The following is a 23,816-nucleotide window of genomic DNA, read 5'->3' as shown; positions in this document are numbered from 1 at the left end:
CTGAGCAGAGTTCACTTCCATTCATCCTCAGCTGCCCCCCCCCCTCAATACCACACAACTGCCCTCCTCCCCTCTCTCACTCCTTGCCCTTTTCCATGTTCAAGGCTGAGCAGCTCCAGCCGTCTTTGGAGATACCGTTGTCCAATATGGTGTTTCAGGCCAGCGGCATCTGTCGGAATCAGGGAGTTTTATCTATTCTCTTTAAATAATACATGCACGTTAAAACAACAACAACAACCAGACAAAAATTACTTTTTAGTCCTTGGGCTAAGTCGCTGCTCTCCCAATTATGACTCCGTCAGTCGAAGTGTTTTTGGAGCAGGGCTGCCCCTATGATAGAATCCTAGAAGGGACCCCAAGGTAATCTAGTCCAACCCCTGTTCTGGAGGGGAAATCTAGGCAGGATGCTGACACTCAGCCACAAAAGTACAGTGGTACCTTGGTTCCTGAACGACGTAGCTGTTGAACAAATCGGCTCCCGAATGCCACAAACCCAGAAGTAAGAGTTCCGGTTTGCAAACGCTTTTCGGAAGCTGAACGTCTGACGCGGCTTCCAATTGAGTGCAGGAAGCTACTGCAGAAAGTTGGAAGCCACGTCTTGGTTTTCAAATGGTTTCTGGAGTTGAATGGACTCCAAGAACAGATTAAGTTTGAGAACCCAGGTACCACTGTAGTTGTATAGTAGGATTGGGGGTCTTTTCAGGTTATCATTCCTTAGCACAACAAACATGCTGGTCATTTTGTATGTTGGGGGGATCTGAAATGAGACCCCTTTAGTGAAAATCTGAAGGAAAATTGGAACCTCTTACTTGGGAGAAACACCCAAGGAATCTTGGAAGCTACTGTCCTCAGAGATCCCTCTGAAGAGGCATCTGGAAATTGCAGTTTTCTGAGGAAAATAAGGGGTTTCCTAACAACTTTCAGAACCCTTAACAACCCACAGCTCCCAGAATTCTTTGGGGGAAGCCATGACTGTTTAAAGTGAGGAATCATAATGCTTTAGATCCATTGTATGAATGTGGCCTTAGTTATCATGTTTCACAGTGGGCAAAATGGAGGCTTGTACTTTCATGGTTTAAACATTTTTTTAAAAAAAAGAAATACTGAAGTTTTGCCTAAGAGTGATATTTACCTGACCAAGTGATAAAGAGGTGTTGTGCAAGACATCTGTTCAAAATAACACTGATTATTAAAAGCTCTAACCTAACTGGGTTATTAAAATCTGAGTGTGCAACTGCTAGAAATAGGCATTTGGCTGCCAGAAACAAAGTGGCTGGGCTGTGCTTAGGTAAGGAGATGATGGAAGTAGATGTCAGAGCCTGCCCACTGAAACATCACCACGTGTGACAAACCACCAACCAGAAAAGATGTGCTTATGAGCTTACACACCAACTGTGATTGCAGATGCATAACAGGCTAGTTCTATTTAACCAGGCTTTCTGCAGTATGAGGATAACTGGGTTAAATGTTCAAAAAGTAGGGGCTGGCATTTTGATGATGACATCATGAGGATGTAACACACCACGAGTTGCCCTGATTCCAAACTAAACTGTCTGGAAGCACTGGAAGCCAAAGTTTCTCCAAGAATTGCAGTGGCTCAAGGAACAGAGCTTCAGCTCAGCTCTTGGAGTCCATAATTCCCACGCACCCACCCAGTGATTGGTGACCTTGATGTCTTTGCCATCACAAGAGCACAATATTTTTTCCTCTTCTGCAGGTTGGAAACTGAAGCCAGATAACATTTATTGGAGTGTAAAGTGACTCAGAGCGAGAGACAAAATGGTTTGATGAGGCATTGAAAGAGGGATAGAAAATCAGCCTGGTCATTAGAAGACGAGAGGTCATTTCAAGCATGGGGGCAGATGTAAAAAGAAGACATGAATTCCAGATGTGCTAATTCTGACAGGAATCTTTTTGAATGCTGTCGAATACACCCACCCACCCCTAATACATAATTTCTCCTTCCTGAGGCTGCTGTTTTCATCTCAGTACAATTACTGACCAGGTCAAATCTTCTGTGAGGTTCTTGTGCCAAGGGCAGATCTAGCTGGAGAAATGAGAGTGATGGGTTGACTGTGTCAATGTCTGCTGCTGTCATTTTCTGAGGAATCAGGTGCCTGCCAGAGACTGTTTTATTGTTTATGTATGTGCTGTCTGGAGATGAAAGAGCAAGATATACGAGGCGTGGGATTTGGATGAGGAGACTCAAGACAGCAGAGACAGGTTTCAGTATGGACTCTCGAAGCTAGGACCAAACAGCGGGCTTTTCCATCCAGGCCGCATTGCTTTGGATAAAGCCTCATCACTTCGCATAGCCAGTGGAAACAGCAACCTCAAATGGCAGCCAGCCCCCTCCTTGACACTATCAATTAGGTAGCTTCAAAGGAGGAGAAGGAGCTATCTAATCTGTAGACAGGAAGGTGGCGAATTCTAATTAGGTCTAAATTTTGTCCCACTTAAATAGCAGGCTGCCACTCACTCTGTCAGAAGAATCAGCATAAGGGAGATTAATGACCCTACTCCAACATGCACACACAAAGATGGCAGCGCCGTAATCTGGAGGCTATGAAGCGAGCAGCACTAGTTATACAAGCCACGGCTGGTTGGTCCTTGGATGGGTGTTCTCTAAGGAAAAGCAGGAAATAGGATGTTGATGACTCAGAATCTTTCTCCTTAGCATAATGAGAGCATTCGGAGGTGAGAATGTCCCTTTGCTGTAGTCTGGAGGGAAAACTCTAATAAGCATTTGCAATCAATTAAACAAACTCTCCGAAAGTATGTCTTTCAATAATGTTTTTCCTGATAAGCTTCTGGTAAGCTTTAAAATCTTTATAATTATTTGTAAGGGCAAACAGAAATAATTAACAAGAAAGAGATTAGTCCTAATATGTTTTCTCTTCCTTACGGCCCACCCACCCCTCTGCTGCACATTTCATCCTCCTTCTAAGACAGCTATCAGTCGTGTGATATCCAGATTGATAGAAAGGGAAAGAGATAAAACGAATGGAAAAGAAAATGACAGTATGGGAAAAGGGAAGAGTGGTAAGTAAAACAGCAAGGGGAGCTGGCAATAAGGTCTGCAGGCAACTAGTCCTTAAGAATTAGTTTCCAAAATTCTTCGTGGATCTGTATCTGAAGATTTGGGAGCGAAATTCACTAAATCTATGGATGATCCCAGTAGTCTGAAAGGAAATGCAGGGTTATCCAGCCCATTCAGTGCTAGATGGTGCCCATTGGATCTGGTAGGGTGGAAGACAGGGAGATCTACAGGACATGGAGCCAGAGCCAATGATAGGTGGAGCCACATAGTTCATTTTATCCTTATCTTCTTTCCTGCTGAGTTCTACAAGGGCAACACTTAGGCCAGAGTTTCCCACACTTGGATCTCCAGCTGATTTTTGGACTACAACTCCCATCATCCTGAGCTACCAGGACCAGTGGTCAGGGATGGTGGGAACTGTAGTTTGAAAACAGCTGGAGACCCAAGTGTGGGAAAACCTGACTTAGACTAATGAGGAGGAACCTGATAGGCAGTGCCACCCCTAAGGTGGTGGTAAGTAAGAAGGAGGAGGGAGGGAGGTGGGGAGTGACTTAGAGCAGACTTAGAGCCCCCTGTGCCCTAATGGACCAGTCTCCACTGGGCCCATTGCAAGCAAGCAACATTTTCATGGGTATTTATTTATCCAAGCAAAAACGGACAAAAGCCAAGGCATCTGTTGCAACTGAACCCAGTGTTCATCATGGGGAATGATATTGCTGGAATTATAACGAAGCAGCTAATCGATTCAGCTATAAATTAAGAACCCTGTAATTCAAATCTTACCTCCGAGATGGACTCACAGAGTGGTTTTAGCCATGGCACTGTTAAGTATAATTGTTTAATTGCACACTGAAATGGAGAATGCCTGTATGTATGTATATTACTTGGGGTTTAACAGGAAATTTCCACTGAAGCTAAAGAAGAGCAAAAAGAGTTCTCTTTAACTGAGCTGATACTTAACTGTTGTTGCTCTTTGCTAGCACTCATGTGAGTGTTTCACCTTAGATCATGTGAGGGTATTCAATTGCAGATCGCCATCTTGAAGGGAGTTGCCTGTTGAGTGTTTCTCAAGCAGCTAAGACAAAGGATGCGATAATGAGGTCTCTCCTAAAGGGAAAACTTCTCCAGGCTGTAATTGAGGCTGTGGCGAAAGGCAGACCACTGGTTTTAGATCTGTTTGGAGTATTTTATAAGAAGCTGAGCCTGTGCTGGTCGTGCACATGATTGTATGGAATTATTTGGATATATCATTGATGTTTTGTACCTGTTTTTTTAAAAAAGTTCTGGTTAGTAAAGCTTTGAACAATACTAATGGATCTGGACAACGTTTTATTCCAAGAGGAGTCAGTTCTTATGCATCCAATTGCTTCAAGCTGTGCAATATTAATATCTGAAATAGGCACTCTCTCAGTCTCCACCCCCCCCCCCCGTCTGCAATATGGGGACGATAATAATATCACAATCTACCTTTACAGTGTTTGATGCCTGCTGGGGTACTGTGCGCAAAACATTTTTGACACTCAGAAAAGCACTACATAAATGTGAAGTACTGTATTGCTAGCTATTAATTTCTGTAGCCAGGCCACTTCCAAAATTCACGTTCTGATTGTAGGAGCCAGTTAACATGCTTATGCTGTTTCTTGCCCCATTTTGTGAGGAAGCAGATCAAGCCCAGTGAGACTAAATGAATGAGAAATGCTTCGAGGGAGATGAAACTGCAAGGCTCATAGATTTGCCAAGAAAAGTTTGAAAATGAAATTAATACTGGCATAGATAGACATAATGACTTGGTTCAGAAATAATTAGAATGAGCTTTGTGGTTCTCTATGTCCTCCCCCCCCCCAAAGGGATAGTTGTGCTGCAGCAAAAAGAACAGGGAGTATTGTGGCACTTTAAAAGACTAACCAATTTATTCTGGCATAAGCTATCATATGCATGAAGCTACATCAGATGCATGAAGGGTTACACTGAATTATTGATATATAGTCATAGTGAGGTCAGAGGGAAATGCAATCCAGAAAAGTACAGATAGTAATTAACAGAGAGCTATATCCAATGAAGGCATCCCAAAGACTTCTGCCTGTGCAATGGGACTTCCTTTCCCTCTCCCCTCTCCTTATGCTCCCCAATCTTTTATGAGGTTTTCCCAGTGATACTTCACAGAACAGTTCTCGGTAACACAGATATTCTGGCACTGGTAGCAAATGAGCACATACAGTAAAAATACTTTGTCTTGGTTCAGTTCACAGTTGATAGCACTGAACTTGATGTCTCGTAGTTCAGCACTTTAACATCGCAGTCTCACTTTGCCAGAAAATTTGAAATGGCAATTTTCACAAGGCCAGCAGTGAAAGATTTCAAGCTCACAGGCAACTCTTATCCAAATTTACCTTTCCTCTACTCTTCCCAGGCATGGCTTGAGATTTAAAGCTCCATGTCGGAGCACTCCCTTTCTTTTGCCCCAAGTTTCCTCCACAAAAACTCACCCTTTAAAGCTGAATCGGAGCGAATGTCTCCATTTGCTCTGATTCAGCTTTGAAGAGCTGCCTTTCAGGGGGAAAGCTTGGGGCAAAAAACCCACGCTTGGACCCAGAGCATCAAAAGTGTGGACCTCTGCCTGGAAAGAGCAGGGCAAAAAGGTAAGTTAGTAGTCAGACTGGAACTACAACATGGAACTGCTGAACTGTACCAAGGGGGTTTGATGCTTTTGTTTGTGGACTGAACCTGGATGAAGGATTCTTTGCATGCTGAGTTTTGGGGGAAGGCAGAAACAGTGAGAAATGGTCTCTTTGCAGCAGAAATTGAGAGAGGGTCAAAAAAAGCAGCGAGAGGTACTTGCATTGCTACTGACATTTTCCAAAGTTCACACCAAGTGAGAGGCCAACCCTTGATCCTCTGCAGAAGTTGGTGACAAATATATATAATGATTGGATCATAAGTCGAGCAAAAGTTTGTGCGGCCTTTGGTGAAATTGCTGTGGATTTTGAGAGCCGGGCTTCCGGCTAGCAAGTCAGATGCCTCTGAAGCAGAGAAATAGAGCATGTTTCATAGTGGCATTCCTTTTGCAGCATCAACAGGAGCTCTGGTTACATGTATAATCCCTCTCTTTATTATCTGGGAAAGGGAGGAGATAGGGCCTTCTCTGACCTGCTCCTTCCTTTAGCGGTTTGCATGTTAATTAGCTCAGCTCTACGGCAGGAGCACGCAGACCTACAGAGCGTCAATTCAGTAACTAAACAATGTCCAATTATCCCAGCTTAGGGAGCAAGGAGCAGGCTGCTGGCGCGTGGACACTGCAAACTCAGCCAAATGGCTCCTTGAACTCACTTGGCTTGGGCCAGCAATGGCGCTTGGGGGGAATTTAAGACGTGTCAGCAATTTCAGCTGAGCCCCCCTGCCCCAGCTACCAAAAGCAAAATTGCCAGACGTGTTAGGAGCATCTTCACTCCCAGCTAAAGCACAGCCACCCCTGAGAACTGAGCCAAAGTGATGGAAGGGGTAGCAACAAACTTGGATCAGGCCTCCAGCCAATAGCAGTTGGGATTTTAAGCCTGTGCTAAGTTTGAGAAGATAACCCCCAACTGCATTATGCACTTAAAGCAGCATGGCGCCACTTTGAACAGCCATGGCTTCCCTCAAAGAATCCTGGGAACTGTAGTTTGTCAAGAGTGCTGAGCGTTCTTAGAAGACCCTTGTTCCCCTCACAGAACTACAATTCCCAGAGTCCCTGTAAAGACGATTGATTGTTAAACCACTCTAGGAATGGCAGTTCTGCGAGGGAGGTAGGGGTCTCCCACCAACTCTCAGCACCCTTTACAAACTATGCTTCCCAGGAATCCATGACTGTTTAAAGTGGTATGATACTGCTTTAAATGTATAGTGCAGATGAAGTCTTGATACTGGTATGGGTGGGGTTTTGAGATTCAGGTCGCTTCCAGGTGACCTAAGCATTCATTCTGATTTGTTTGTGGGGAGTTGATATGATGTTGCATCAAGCAAGTGTTACGCCATACTTTATGGTGCATTCTCCTATGGTGCATATCATAGTCCTCACTTCCCCTGATTTTTAAAAAAAAAATTGAGGGGGAAATGGGTTTGTTGCACAGGAGTAGAAAATCTGAATTTGCTGGCATCCCTGAAAACTGAATCCCTCCTGTAAATAGTGACAGCCTGGAAGTTGCAAACTCTCTGCAGTCAATTTTTAAATGATTATCTGTGCAGACTCCCACATCTCTCAAACTGGTCCCTTTCTAAGCTTTTTCTGCCAACAGGGAATACCTCCCTTTTCAAAACACCAGTGGTAGCACAAGAGAAAGAAAAAGAATGGGGCAGCAAGAGGGGAAACTTGCATTAGAGTTTCTGAAAGAGAAATAACGGTATTTTTTCAAATTAACTTTCCCACATAAGCATACATTTCTCTCAATGAAGTCCTGTTGATTCAGATTGCGTTAACTAAGCAAGCACACTTAGGAAACCGTAGTCTTGTTTTAATTTCCAGCTGATGATTCATCTATAATGTAAACATGAAAAGTGCTTTTTCGAGTAACTCGAGGGCTCCAGTAACTGGGGTGGGTTGGGAGCTACTTGTCTGAGGCAGAGGGAGTCTGTCTGCCCCCTCAGGGACTGCCTGTGTCCCCTCCCCCCTCTTAAAATGGCCTTCTGTTTATTCGGGGGGAGAGTGGAGAAACTTCCTGACCATGGTCTGAACCCTGCCGTTCCATGTGAGAGGAATTCTGAAATGGGGCAAATGGATATTAAAGTTTATTTTTGTGCCAATTTGGCAGGAAGGCGGGAGTGGATTAAAAATTAAGTAATTAAATAATTCAAGTGTGAGTGCTACCTCATTCCTCTCGTCCCCCTCCTCTCTGTTGCTTGGCAACGGGGCCTTCCAGCAGCTGATCGTCCCCACAATCCCACAATTCATGACTGCTCAGCTTAGCCAAAAGGCAGCCCATGACTGAGGCAGAAAGTCCTAATGGATCCCAGCATGGCTGTAAACATCTAATTAAAAAGTAAATAATTGAGAATTTGCTTCCATTCAACAATATACTGAAATACCGTTGCTTTGAGACTAGGGAGGATCTCACCATACCTTATAAGAAGGATCAGTCACGGCTTTAAAATAAAGTTTTTAAGAACATAAGAAGAGCCTGCGGAATCAGGCCAGTAGCCTATCGAGTTCAGCATCCTTTTCTCACAGTGGCCAACCAGATGCTTGGGGGAAACCCACAAAGCAAGAGCTGACTCCAACAGTGCTCTCTCCTTCCTGGGGTTTCCAGCAACTTGTATTCAGAAACATACTGTCTCGAACAGTGCAGGTAGAACATATCCATCAGGTTTCGTAGCCATAAATTGTCTAGTCCTCTTTTAAAGCTCTTATCACTAGCATCTAGTAGCATCTAGCTCTCTCCGTTCGAATTCTCAGATTCACTCTCCTTTTACATTCAGCATTCTAGAGGAGCTTATGGGAAGCCGACTGGGACAGACTTAATAAAGACCTCCTAATGGAATCCTTTTTCACCTTCTGGCAGTCAGTGGCTGCTCTGAAGCATGACAAAGACAGAGCATATTTTAACTCAAAGAACTGTGAGATGCTTCACAGCAACCTGGCCCATAACGTTAAAAAGAAAACCCTCCCAAGTGCCTTAAGTGAAATAGCAGAAGGAAATTCCTGAAATTGGGTTGAGGTGCTTATTTATTTATTATTATAAACTCTAGTTATAAACCACCCATCATTACGTAGTAATGACACTGAACTTTCCAGCAACAGTGTTTCTATGCTTTATTCCCCCTCTCTCTTTTTTTTACCATGCTCACCACTTCAGTGCCTTTATACTGTGAAGCTGTCAATGAATTTGGTTTTTAAAAAAATGAAAAATGAAATAAAAATAACACGCTAAGCCAACCACACAGTTCCAAAAACCAGTACACACAATTGCAGTAAACGAACAACAACAGGTGGGCAGACAAAGCCTTTGACCATTTACAACCAACCAACCAACCAACCAACCAAAAGCCTGAGACGTTTTAACCAGGCGTCAAACACTTAATAAAGTTGTGGCCATCCGAGCCTCCAGGAAAAGTGCCTTGCACAGCCAGGGTGCCACAGGAGGGAAGGCCCTGCCTTGTGTCACTGCATAGGGAGCCACACCTGCAAGTGATCAAGACCCTGCTTGCTCAGGGCGGCCTATATAGAAACAAGTATATATTATAAGCCTAAACTAACACCATAAATTCGGCAGCCAGGACAGATCCTGCTGAACACAAGTGCATGCCAAAATATCCACTGTCAAGGCTGCATTCTGTTTGCCTCGCCTCTTGCGAATAGGGAAGGCTTTCAGTGAGCAGTATCTGTTTTATGTCCACTTTACAATATTCAGGGCTCCATAGTGACATAGTGATAAAGGGGCTGTGGTTCAGTGACTCATCCAGTTGGGTTGGAGCTGCTGAGTCACCCAGAGCAGATCCTGGATTTTTCTCCAAAATCCCCCGCCTAACCACTAGGACCAAGTTAAGTCATTAGTGGCGAAAGCGGATGAAATCCCAAACAGTCAAGCAAGCAGGGCTGATGGAGAAGGGAGAGAAATCTGAAGACTGGTTGAAGAAGAAATGAAAGTAGGAAGAAACGGAGTGTGAACAATCTGGCTAGACAAAATGCTAGAGAAAGGGTTGTGAACCAACCAGATGGTGTTGTGCGGTGGCGGAGAGGAACAACCTGATTTTGTCTTGTTTTAAAGCGAGGCATGGAAGGCCTCGTGTTAGATTTGCAAAGTTTGTAGATCAAATCCCTGAAAATAGGCTCTGACCTGCTTAAGAATCTGGAGAAGATCAGAGCTTAGTTGCTTGCAACTATTTTGCAGTGCTGTGTCTGGACGTTGCACTGATAAAATATTATTTATTTATTTGTTTATTTAATTTCTATACCGCCCTATACTCGAAGGCCTATACTGCCTCTAAGCATATAAAAATCACCATTCAATATAGCCATCCCACTTACGCATAAACATAAACATGGGTGAGAGAGGAAGGGCCAGCCCCCGTTATGCATGGTCTGATAGTGTTCTTTTACTGCCCATAGTTTGTCATATTTTTAAAGGCCTCATTGAACAACCACGCCACACTTGTCCCTATGCTTTATTATTATTATTATTATTATTATTATTATTATTATTATTATTATTATTATATTTGTTAGTTGCTTGTTATGGTCTCCAAGCGACTTACAATTATTGAACATAGATACATTGTACCATTAAAAAAAATACAAAACATCTACCACACACACATGCACACACACACGCGCACACACACACACACACACACACACACAATCACCTCACCTCACCTTTACTCCCACTTCAGAAAACGTCAGATTTCATGGACAAACTCTTTATGTGGCATTGCCTTTGTTGATCAGGCAGATACCATGTTTGGTTCCAAAGGCAACATTCCAGTTAATGGCCGCAGAATGTGCTTTACATCTATGCCATGAGAGTTTCACTGCCACCCAGTGATTTTCTACATGCAATTCAAAGCACTGTTTTTTATTGTTCTTGGCTCTCAGCGGTCTTGGACCGGGATATCTTAAGGAACCTTACCCCCACTAGTGGAGGAACGGGAGTGTGGAGGAAGCGGACCGCCCTGGCACCACTATTCCGATAGGGTGGCATTGCGGCAGGCCCCCCGGACACACGCTGCGCACCCCTGTGTGCTGGGACCATGCTCCCATAGGTGGCGCATCACGCCCCCAGAACACGTGCCAAGCCCCTGTGGGCGGCGTGCCACGCCCTCGCTGGTGACGTGCCACACCCCGGGGGGCACATCATGTCCCCCGGGGGCGCCAGCCACACCCTACCTGTTCTCCGGCCCCGGTAGTGGAGCATGCAGCGCAGCTTCGCCACTGCTTCCCCCCACACTTTGTTCATGGGCACAGTCCCTGATCTAAGCATATCAGTTTTCAGAAACCAGAAGAGTGGTTCCAAGGAACAGGGCCTTCTCAGTAATGGCACTCTCCCCGTGGAATTCTGTTAGCTGTTTGAGCATTGGAAAACCATGATTTGCACTCGGTGAGACTGCTTCCCGGGAGAACATCTAGGCAGATTAGTGACCATTGCATGCATAATTTTGGGTTATGGACTTTTAAGAATGGACAGGAATAATACTTTGAGTTGCACATGCTCAGTGAGGTTTTTGTCTTCAGAGGGCTTCTGGAGTTTTATTCACTGTTGTTGTTGTTGACATCAGGCCTAGCTGAGGTGTAGGCTTAATCCATAGGGGGTGCTGTTGGTCAGTGAGGAGCTGTGCGCCTGTATAATGCTGCCCCTGTCACCATTCCCCAGTCAGTACGAGAGCATGAGACCTCCCATTTCACCATTTGCTGTTCAGAAGCTGCAGATGAGTACTGTTCCCACTGCCTGTCTCTAGAAAAATGGCTGTTTTCCAACAAATAGATAAAAATAATAAATTGCTGTTTACATGCAACAGAGAAGTAAAGGCCTAGCTTTTATTGCGGCAAAATCCATCATTTGAAATAGCTGTCGAATTTTAAATATGATTCTGGATCCAAGACTCCTTAGAAGTTTGACATTGTTTTGAATGCTGGAAGTATGCAGTGCTGTGGAATTTCTTTCACTAAATGCATCAAGTGTAAATCTTTCAACATATGAGAAAGCTTAAGTGAGATCTTTGCATTTTTCTGCAACATCTTCTCTATATCTCTCTCTTTCTATCTAACTGCAATAGTTTTTAATGTGTCTATGATGCTGACAAACAAATAAAAAGGTGGGTTTTCCCCCAGTTGCAGGACACACACCAGAGATCTGTTTAGATTAGGCAAAATATACTCCCCCCCCCCCCTGCCAACCACAACATGCACTCCAGGGCATAGAAAACCATGTGTTTCTGGATTAGCAGAGGATTTGCGTGGTTTCAAGGTCGTAACCTTTTCTTTTCTTTTCTTTTAGCAGCTATCCCGCCCTTACCCTAAGTGTCTGTGCATTTTAGGTCTTAATAAGAGACAGGAAAAAGATCTCCAAACAGTTGGCCTTTAATCAGAGAAAATGCATCAGTCAGCCTCTGTCAGCTGGGGCCTTTCCAGAGTTCAGAAAGCAGCACACACAACAGATGCTTCTTTCACTTTGTAATGGAGAGGACAAGCCCAGATCTGCCTGCACCAAGGCAGTTTTCTTGTATTCTGCTGGCAGCATAATGACCCAAAGTACATAGGCAGCCATGTGAGAGAGACTGTTTATTTGTGGATGTTGAAGCAGTTGGCAATCTATCCGGTTTCAGAAGTGTTGAAGACAGTGTGCAACCTTTCCTGTACAACAGAGCTCTCCAAACTGTATGTTGCGACACGTTAGTGTGTCGGCTGCAGTGTGTAGGTGTGTTGTGCAAACGCTCCCTACGCTCCTCCCTGGGCTGGAAAGAGGTTAGTTCAACCTCCAGTTTGCTAGTAAAACTGAATTACTGTGTCGCGAAATGATGCATGTCTAAAAAGTGTGTCACTAATGCGAAACGTTTGGAAAGCTCTGCTGTAAAAGAAAATAGCACTGCTTTGAAGAGCGCCTTGGAAATGTTTGTTTCTGCAGAATTTCATACTACTTACTAGTACTACTGCTATGTAAAACAAAAAACAACCTGCCACAGTTTTACTTTTCACACAGCACTGTAGCATCTTACTGGGTTTGGCACCAGAATACCTTGAGAGGTAAAGGTAAAGGGACCCCTGACCATTAGGTCTAGTCGTGACCAACTCTGGGGTTGCAGCACTCATCTCGCTTTAGTGGCCAAGGGAGCCGGCGTACAGCTTCCGGGTCATGTGGCCAGCATGACTAAGCCACTTCTGCTGATCCAGAGCAGCGCACGGAAATGCCGTTTACCTTCCCGCTGGAGCAGTACCTATTTATCTACTTGCACTTTGACGTGCTTTCAAACTGCTAGGTTGGCAGGAGCAGGGACCGAGCAACAGGAGCTCACCCCGTTGCGGGGATTCGAACCGCAGACCTTCTGATAGGCAAGTCCTAGGCTCTGTGGTTTAATCCACAGCGCCACCCGCGTCCCTTATCCTTGAGAGGTAGATCCCTATTATTCCCACTCAACTTGGTGAGGACTGGAGGAAAGACCCTGATTTGGCCAGGACTTTCTATGTGTATTGAACTTAGGTTTCACGCAGTCCTCTCGGATATCACTGTTGCTATTATTCATTTCTCATCATGAATTATTTTTAAATTATTTGTGAGAATTTTATAACCCACAATTCTTGTAAAAGACAACCCCAAAAGGCAGTCAAGGTAAAATAGTACAACAAAATTGCTAAAACTGCAGCCCTGACTTCACTTACAATAACATCAAAATGTACTCTATGTGCAGATAGTAGGCGAGCATGTTACTAGCATGGACGTTATCCAATGAGTGCTTGCAACTGTCACATTAAAATATACACATGTATATGGCAATGCTGGTGGTTACACATCTGGGAGGTAATTTTGGATTTTCTCAGGTATTATAGTAAGTGTCACAGCGAAGGCAAAGGCAGTTGGACCAAAATGTATCAGAGAGCCAAGTTACAGGGCCTTCTTGGCAGTGGCACCCGCCCTGTGGAATGCCCTCCCATCAGATGTCAAAGAAATAAACAACTATCTGACGTTTAGAAGACATCTGAAGGCAACCCTGTTTAGGGAATTTTTTTATGACTGATGTTTTAATGTATTTTTAACCCTTGTTGGAAGCCGTCCAGAGTGGCTGGGGAAACCCAGCCAGATGGGTGGGGTATAAATAATAAATTATTATTATAATAGATGGGGGGTGGGGTGGGGTGACAAGCTGTGTATGGCAAGCAGTGACAACTCTAATATCACCTGAATGCTCCAGTTCAATATAACAATGGACACAAGGAGACCACAAACACACACTCACCTGAGCCGGCTCTGACTTCTACTGGCATCATGTCTGAAAGGCTATCCAACATATGAAAGGCTTCTAGATTCATGCTTGGGCCACAGATAGCTGCAGATATACAAACTGGTGCACAGAGTTAGAATATTTTAGACCTGGTGCCGGCCATATGGGCAGCCAACATCTGCAAGAGCTTTTTCTGTGTGGATGTTATTTATAAACTGGCCCTTAGTCTCTAAGGTGCCATAGTGTTGGTGTTTCCAACACATCTGGACTCTTCTGGAGTTTTGCAGTTTGGTTCAGCATCTGAAGCACTGGCTTTCCTTCCCAGAAATAAAGACAACAAAGAAAGAGTCCTGGGATTCTCCTGCTGCCTCATCTGGCTGTGTTTCCTGATGTCTTTGGCAATCTGTTGGAATGAACCAACTGCCAATTTCATCTGAAAGTAGATTTTGAAAAACTTTGAAGTCTTGTCTTGTCCTTTCTTTTCTTTTCTAAATGTACTCAGCCAAAGGTCATCCTCAAGTGCTTTCATATAAGACTTCACCATACCAGGGATTTCCCCCTTATACTCCTCGTAAATGTCAATACAGGTGAAAGGGGAGGAGGAGGACAGGCGTGTAGCAGAATGGATGGCAGAACAACCTGTGAATCAGGAAGTCCCCTGGTCATATCACAGGATCATAGAATTGTTGGAAGGGACTCTGAGGGTCATCTAGGTCAACCCCCTCTGTGCACCAGGCAAAAGTGTTTCTCTTTAACCAGGCCTTTGGCTGATTGACATCCAATGCCTTTTTAAAATCCATTAGGGGTGTGTGTTAGTGGGTTGTTTTTGTTTTTATTTTGATCATATATTTTGTGTTTTTATATTGTGATTTTATCATGTGAACGGCCTTGAGACCTGCAGTATAGGACGGTATGCAAGTTTAATAAATAATAATAATAACAACCCCCTGCAATGCAGGAATCTCACCCAAAGCATCCATGACAGGTGGCCACCCAACCTCTTCTTAAAAATCTCCAATGAAGGAGAGCCCATTCCACTGTCAAACAGCTCTTACCACCAGAAAGTTCGTCCTGGTGCTTAGATCAAATCTCCCTCTGTTATAAATGAACTAATTGCTGTAGGCAAGCTGCTGTCTCACAGCATCAACTCCCATCTCATCTCTTAAGAGAGGGGTAATAATACTGACCTGCCTTATAAGGTTGTTGTGAGAACAGGAACACATGAGAGAGAATCTCAAAGGAGCACTCAATATGTGGTTTGCTGAGTGCTAAACATTTTGATTCAGTCGCTGCTCTACACATACAGTCTTCCCTGGAACCTGGGATCTACACATAGATCTTCGCTGCTGTAGACACCCATTCTAATGCATGGATGTTAGGATTGGGGCCGGGGGAAGCTGTGCAGCCCACACTGTTTCTTGACTGCATGAGACCTTCATCACTTGAGTACCATATGAAGGGGACTAATATCAGTAGGACTACTGGCACCATCAGCCCAGAAAGAAAATGTTATGTATTGAAGTTCTCACCCTGGCCACCTGGGGTATTGTGTATATAGTTTTCACTCAGGTCCATGTAAGTTAATTTAGGCAGAAAACCCTGGGCTGTTGTTGTTACAATGTTGACAGCCGGCTGCCTATAAAAGCAGGGAGCAAGACCTACTAAGTACACCGGTCCTAGGAGGTTCTTGAGATCTTGCAAGGTATTCTGAGCTTGCACGAAGATTCAGCTGGCTGAGCTGTTTGTTGTTCAGTTCAGTTCCAGCTTACTTATTCAGAACTACTTGGAGAAATCTCTGTGTTGTCTGCTATGTCCACCCACTACTTAATAGAAAAGTAGTTGGATGTTTTCTAACATTAGATTTTATGGGGAGAGGGAAGGGATCACAGGGATGCAGTTTAGGTGACAGCAATGATCCTTTATGTGTAAAACCAGGTGGGTTCCAAAACACCCCAACATTTTTTTGCACTGTGATTAAATGCAAGGCTTGTTTGGGTTTGTTGTTTTTTTGGAGGGGAGGAATGTCCAGAATATTGAATAAATTCTTCACTGACTGTGCCTGTAAAATTGTGGCACTCTTCGTCTTGTATGGCAGGGGAAGAGAAAATTCCTGACCTAACTTCCCCTAAGAGGTGAAGTACACACAGCATACTTTCTTCTTGAGCATTGCATTCAGGCATATGTTCTGAATGTACAAAGTTGATGTATAAAATGTAAAACTTTACAGGCTTTAAATGTCACCCACTAAGCATATAATAGATGTTCTCTGGATTTTTATTAGCTGTTGTATTCTCTCAGCCAGCGTGGCTTCTTTGAGGTGATTTATGGTGCAGTCTTGGGTCACAGGCAGTAATGCCAGATTCATAAATTCCTGGGATTTCCTCAACTATTGTGTTGTCTTTTACAATCTCAGGGTTTGTTTCTTGGTCCACTTCTGTGCTTATTTGTTGTATTTATTCAGCAGTTGGGAAGTGCCACCAACATCAGCACCTGTCAGGGCCAATTCAGGAAGAGCAGATGGATAGCTAGCTCCTTCCTTCTGAATCCTCTAGTTCCTGATGTGGTATTCCTTGCCTTGATTTCCAGCACTGTTTTGCTTTTTGAAAAAAGAGAAAGAGGCCCTCCAGTCTTAAAAATACATTTAGACACCTTGTTTACCAACTTCTGAAAGAAAACACTGCTTTGTTCCAAGATGCTGTGATGGCTTCTAGGATAGATTTAGTTATGTCCCCAAATTTTCGCAGTTATCTCATTCAGTTTACCAGTTACTGGGACACACAAGTGGGGAGACTGCTGTTGCTGTCAGGTCCCTGACAGGATTCAAGGCAGCTTACTGATGAAAATAAGAACTGCTTAAAAAGTAGGGGGGGGGGGGAAATAATTTAAAAAATTAAACATTGATTAAATTTAAACTATAGACACATATAAAACATATTAACACTTCCTATAGGCTTCCTATTGGCATGTGGTTGGCCACTCTGATAATAGGATATAGGACTAGATGAGCCTTTCATCTTATCCAGAGGGTCTCTTAGGTTCAGTCCAGCTTGTAATGCTCACATGTATTACAAATTGAATACTGATATCTGTGGGATAACCAGCCTCATCTTACCAATATGCCGAAGTCTAATTAATGCATGAAGGGGTTAATACCATAGAATAAGCTGTCCTGCTGGGCTTAGCTATGCCCATATCCCCTGACCTGGGGAGGAACTAGGTAATCAAGCCTTTGGTCTCCTTTGTGTCTACCTGAGACTGTGAACTATGTGACCAAGACCACCTGACACAAATAGCCCTTTGTTCAATGAATATCTTCTCTGGTTGGGCCAGCTAGTTGCCTTGATTGCTTCTTGCTGCAGTTAGAAGAGTTAAATTTCCAGCTGGATCTTCTTCTTAGCTGATGTCATGTGATGGATACAGGATCTATGAACAATGAATGAAGATCTGGAGTAGATTAACAGCCAGATAAAACCTTGACAAGAAACAGTCAAGGCAATTGATCGGCCCAAAGACAGCGGATACTAAATACATAAAAGACTGGTGGATTGGGTACTCTGGTTGCATAGCCAACAGCAATTAACAATACTTTCATCAAAAGTAAGGGTGCATACATCTGCAACACAGGTTTGGGTGCCTGTTCTGGAGGGAATTAGTTTCATCTTCAGTATTCAATATGACTTTTTAAAAGGACTAGACAAATGCTTGGAAGCTAGGCCTATCAGTGGCAATTTTCTGTGACAGCTAAAATGTCCAGTTAATATCTAGGAAGGCTTTGGGTCCTGATGCAATTCCTGATGGAGTTTCTTAAAGCTGTTCTGGACTGATGAGCCATCTCTTGGCAGCTCTGTTTACAATAATTGATAAAACTGGCTTAATGCTGGGCTCTTGGACCAATGCAATGCTGATACCATTATTTAAGAAGGCATCCACTCACTACCGAGCAATTATCGCCCTATCAGCCTCCTCTCTGTTATAGGAAAACTCTATGCCAGACATTTGGTCAATAAACTTATAATATGGATGTCTGAGCACAGTATTTTGCGGCCCGAGCAAATAGGTTTCTGCAATGGGACAGCTAAAATGCAAGTCTGTATTCAGCAGAAGTATGCCCCTGATTTCTCAGAGCTGGGGGCCAGATCAAAGGGATGGCTGTCCCCACCTTGCTTTGCTTGTGGGCTTCTAGTTTGGCCACCTGGAAACTAGACTAGGTTGCTCTAAGTTCTTATCCCACACTGAAATCTAAAGTTTTCTCTTGTTCCCGAGTGTCCATATTTGTGTAGCAGTTAAATTTCTCCTTAACTAATCCTATCCAGCAGATACAGGGCAAACACCTACAAAAAATGCAAATATTACACCCACAAAACATTTCCTACAAACACATGGCCTGTGTGCATACCATACATTTTAAGCCCATGACCATAGCTGTCAACATTTCCCTTTTTTAAAGGGAAATTCCCTTATTCCAAATAGGATTCCTCACAAGAAAAGGGAATGGTTGACAGCTATGCATGACTGTCCTCAAAGAATCCTGGGAACAATAGTTTGTCAAGGGATCTGGGGATTGCAGCTCTGTGATGGGTAAACTATAGTTCTCAGGAATCTATAGGAATCTCAGGAATCTCAGCAATTGGGGGAAGTCATGTGCTTTCAGTTTATGGTGTATACACAGCCAAAGTCTCCTTCTCCTCCTTTTTCTATTGCACACCTATTTTTGCATTTACTATTGTTGCTCCTTTAAGTTTTAGGTCTTCACAGCTTCAGCCCTTTGCATAAACAGCTTGGTATCCTGTTTTGCTTTTCTCCCTGTAACTGCAACTAGACAGAACACTGGGTTAAAGGATTCAATGATTTTTCCATTAATAATCCTCACACCCGTTTCCTGGCCAGTATACTGTTTAAGAAGGGATTGAAGTAATTCATTCAAGGGTAGGGAACTGTACTAATAAGTAGGGAGAAAATCTGAGAGTGCCAGCGAAAGGAAAAACTGAGTTTCTGTGGTAATTGCTGATCTATTTTTGTAGAACATTTTTTCAAAGCGTATATGTACTTTCTCTAACAAGGAACAAGAATGGCATGGCTTGCTCGCCTTGAGTGAAGTTTTGTCCTGTAGGATCTGAAGATGCTGTCAGGGCCCTGACCAGCAGAATTCCTTTCTGTACAAAACCTGTTAAGTGGTGTTATTGAACATGAAACGCTCTGAGATTGTATCCAGATAATGTTTTTTTTAAAAGAAAGAATTTGAACTCTTCTCCACATGATACACTGCTGAGTAGCACTCCATCTTTCAGCACACCAGTGCTTCCGATTAAATGGAGGGAAGAATCTTGATTGGGGAGGAGTGGAACCTTGATCGGGGGCAAACTTGTTTGCATCTATTCTTTGTTTCTGTTCAGAACCAATGCTATGTATTATACAATGTTCAGAAAAGAAAAGAAAAATGCCAAAGGTTCTCGCTCCACATTCCTTCTGGGAAGAGGGTTGTCTTGTTCATGTTTACCCCACATAACCCCTTCATTTGTTCTCCTTACACTTCACCAGGTGACTTGCTGGATTCAGGGATTAGAAGGGCACTGCAAACTCATAACAATATGAAATCATACAAGTGCAGAACAAAACACAAAAATACCAATGGAAGGCTGTCAGTTGTTCAAAATTAAATTGCCCTACCTCTTTCCCAGTATAGCAGAGGAGGAGGGAGGTATGCGTGTGTGGGAGGGAACACAGTGCAGGAATTCTATGTGTGTACCCACAACAAAATAGCATATCCAGGGATGGAAACGGATGGAGACCTTTAAGCAAGCCCACGGGATCTGAAATATCTTCCAAAGGACCAACTAGTGATGTCAGCATCTCCTTTCCTCTGGTTTTGTAGACACAAGTGGTTCTCAGGCACGTATAACTGTATTTTGGGGCCTATGTTTTGGTGATACTTAGGAGATCATAGGGCTGTTTACAGTCTTCTTCTTCTTCTCTGGCGATCACTCTTAGCCGAGTAAGATTGCCTTCCATAAACACGGTTTTAACAATGAGTCTGTAAGTGACTGTGGAGGCCAATTCTGGACCCACACGTCCTTCCACAGTGGGGACATTGGTTCCCGGATGGGAGCTGATCACAGTGTGGATTTGCCAAGCGTGCCTTCCTCTTAGCATGTTTCTCCCTTGCATTCTGAGTTTGAGTGTCTTCAAAGTCTGCGACACCTTTGGTAAAGGCTGTTCTCCAGCTGGAGCCCTCGCAGGCCAGTGTTTCCCAGTTGTCGGTGTTTATACTACATTTTTGTAGATTTGCCTTGAGATAGTCTTTAAACCTCTTTTGTTGACCACCAGCATTACACTTTCCATTTTTAAGTTTGGAATAGAGTAGTTGCTTTGGAAGACGACAGGCATCCACACAACATGACCAGTCCAACGAAGCTGATGTTGAAGAATCATTGCTTCAACACTGGTGATCTTTGCTTCATCCAGTACACTGATATTAGTTCGCCTGTCTTCCCAAGTGATGTGTAAGATTTTTTTGGAGACACCGTTGATGGAATCCTTCAAGAAGTTGGAGATGGCATTTGTAAGTGGTCCAGGTTTCACAAGCATACAGTAAGGTTGGTAGTACAATAGCTTTGTAAACAAGCATTTTGGTTTCCCTGTGAATGTCCCAGTCCTCAAACACTCTGCACTTCAATCGGGAGAAAGCCACACTCGCAGAACTCAGGCGATACTGGATTTCAGCATTAATGTTGACCCTTGTGGAAAGATAACTGCCTAGGTAGGAGAAGTGATTGACATTTTCCAACATTACGCCATTGAGTTGGATTTGTGGCACTGCAGAGGGGTTATTTTGTACTTGTTTGTGCAGTACTTTGGTTTTTTGGATGTTGAGCAACAGGCCAACCTTTTTGTAAGCTTCTGCAAAGATATTTAGGATGTTTTGAAGGTCATCCTCTGAGCATGCACACACTACGTTGTCATCAGCATACTGGAGCTCTATGATGGAAGTTACGGTAACCTTACTCTTTGCTTTCGGCCTGCTCAGACTGAAGAGCTTCCATCTGTTCGATATATGATTTCTACCCCAGTGGGGAGTTTCCCTTCAACAAAGTGTAGGATCATGGCAATGAAAATAATGAATAGAGTTGGGGCAATAACACAACCCTGTTTAACACCTGATCCCACTGTGAATGGTTCACTTTGAGAGCCATTGTTATCTGTGATTGTTGCTGTCATATTATCATGGAGGAGCCGAATGATGTTAAAAAATTTATTTGGGCAGCCAATTTTCAGAAGGACAGTCCACAGGGTATTACGATTTACAGTGTCGAAAGTCAGGTTGATAAACGCCATATACAGAGGTTGGTTTTGCTCTCTGCATTTTTCCTGAAGCTGTCGAGCGGTGAAAATAATGTCCACTATCCTCCTAGAAGGCCGAAAACCATTTTGGGATTCAGGAAGGGTCACCTCGGATATTGTTAAGAGATGGTTTGCTAAGATTCTTGCAAGAATTTTGCCGGCCGCAGCTAATAGAGAGATGCCTTGATAGTTTCAGCAATCAGTTCTGTCACCTTTTTAAAAGAGATTGATAATTTTGGCATCCCTAAAGTCTTCTGGGATCGCTTCTCTTTCCCAGATTTTTTTGATGAGCTTGTGAAGTTGTTGTGTAAGTTCAATTCCACCCACTTTGAAGATTTCGGCAGGTATCCCATCAGGTCCACTGGCTTTGTTGTTTTTCATTTGGTTAATCACTGTACACAACTCTCCCAGATTTGGAGATACTGCAAGCTCATCTCTAACTTGTTTTTGCAGAATTTGTGAGAGGACCTCAGCAATTACGGGGGAGTTGTGGCTAAGGAGATGTTGGTAGTGAGATGTTGGTAGTGTTCTTTCCAGTGCAGTGCAATACCTTCTTTATCTTTTAGAAGTGTGGTACCATCTGCTGAGCGTAGGGGACATATGCAATGATTTATTGGCTCATTTGTGGCTTTAAAGAAACTCTGTGCATCATGAGTGTCGGCTAAGTGCTGGATCTCTTGAGCTTTTTTAATCCACCAGGTGTTTTTTAGTTCTCTGGTTCTTCTTTGAACTTCAGCCTTAGCATTGGCATAGGTTTTTTCTTAGTGGCACAGTTTCTATCTCTTTGCCAGATCTAAAAGGCCTTCCTTTTCTTGTTAATCATGCGTTCAATCTCACTGTCATTCTCATCAAACCAGTCCTGGTGTTTCTTGGTTTGGTATCTAATAGTTTGTTCATAGGCTGCAATAATGGATGTTTTTAGCTTGGTCCAGTGTTCCTCGATGTTATCAGGGAATTCTGAAAGCAGATGGTCCTTAAGAGTCGTTTGGAAGCAATCCCACTTAATGGGATCTTGAAGGGCTTGAGTGTTCATTTTGCGCCTTGGTTTCCTTCCTTGAAGCCTGTGTTGAGGTGTGTAGACATTAAAGAAAAATTTTACTCTCAGCTGGATACCGTCCTATCAGAGACGCCTAAGGAAGATAAAATTATCCTCCTGGGTGATTTTAATGCAAAAGTTGGGCGAGATTTCGGGCTGTGGCCTGGGACTATTGGGAAAGAAGGAACTGGCAACAGCAACCAGAACGGAATCTTACTTTTGACGATATGTGCAGCGCACAACCTTGTTATTACCAACACACTCTTTCAACAGAAAAATAAATTAAAAACTTCATGGAGGCATCCTTGGTCAAACCACTGGCACCTCTTAGACTATGTTATTGTCTGTGCTAAAGATCGACATGATGTGCTCCTTACCAGAGCTATGACGAGTGCGGACGACTGTTTACAGTAGTTGGCATCATGTTAGAGAGCAGACAAATTTTGCTTCTTTTTAAAATTCTCCTCAAAATGGTTGCAAATTATTTTTGTTTTTCTAGCATTTATAATTTCTATATCTATATATCAATAAGATTTTATAGTCATCCTGAATTCTAAAAAATAATTGGAGGTGCCAATTTCAAAATAATGAAAAGATAGGGATGGGTAGCTGGCTGCCTATGAATGTGATTTTTTCCAGTGAAAAATTTTGATCTGGCCAGTGGTAACCCTGGCAAATGAAATTTTGCCATAGCTTCATGCAGAATGGAAATAAAAGTTTTCAAAAGTTATATGAGAGAGAGAGATCCTCTTTTAGCTTTGTAATAAAGTCGTTGGTACCTACTAGAAGCAATGAGACATTGATTCTGCCTAGATGTTATGGGAAACCTTGGTTTTCTGATATGAATGAGCAATGGCAGGATTATCTCCTACCTCCCAATTCTACAAGAAGATTGAAAGCTTTTGCTTTCAGTTTAAACTAACCATAGTTTAAAACTATGGTTCAAAAAGCAGTTCAAAAGTATACCAGTGCAAGTAGATAAATATGTACTGCTGTGGTGGGAAGGTAAATAGCATTTCTGTGTGCTCTGGCTTCTGTCACAGTGTTTTGTTGTGCCAGAAGCATTTTAGTCATGCTGGCACATGACCCGGAAAGCGGCCTGTGGACAAAAGCCGGCTCCCTCAGCCTGAAGCGAGATGCATGCCGTACCCCATAGTTGCCTTTGACTGGACTTAACCATCCAGGGGTCTTTTACCTTTACCTAGTTCTCTTGAGAACAAGTCAACATGAAACCATGGTTTCAGATCTTAGCTTGTTCTGAAAGCATTGATTAAACAATCCACAGTTCTTCAAGCTCAGATGTTGTGGGCAACTGTGGATAGTTTGAAACCAAAAGCTTGTCTGCATCATGAAAGAAGAGAGGAGCCAGCAAGCCTGAAGCCTCACCATGGCTGTTCTCATAGTGGGAAGCCATCATTTCCTGTTATGTATGAACCAAGCAATTGTATGTGTTTCATATACTTTTATCATATTGCTTTCACGATGAGGGATAATTCAGTT

The 23,816-nt window shown here is 43.2% G+C and overlaps 1 protein-coding gene and 1 long non-coding RNA gene across 2 annotated transcripts in view; one reads left to right on the top strand and one right to left on the bottom strand.

Moving 5' to 3' along the window:
- Positions 1 to 23,816, bottom strand: part of LOC310844022 — a 322,076-nt gene that overhangs the window by 19,232 nt on the left and 279,028 nt on the right. The window lies entirely within an intron of this gene.
- ARHGAP31 (Rho GTPase activating protein 31) overlaps positions 1 to 23,816 on the top strand; it is an 88,173-nt gene that overhangs the window by 17,823 nt on the left and 46,534 nt on the right. The window lies entirely within an intron of this gene.

This window comes from Podarcis gaigeae (assembly GCF_964106915.1).
Source record: "Podarcis gaigeae genome assembly, chromosome: 4".
Classification (NCBI taxonomy): domain Eukaryota; kingdom Metazoa; phylum Chordata; class Lepidosauria; order Squamata; family Lacertidae; genus Podarcis; species Podarcis gaigeae.
The sequence above is the reverse complement of the archived record's forward strand: the minus strand, read 5'-3'. Positions and strand labels throughout refer to the sequence as shown.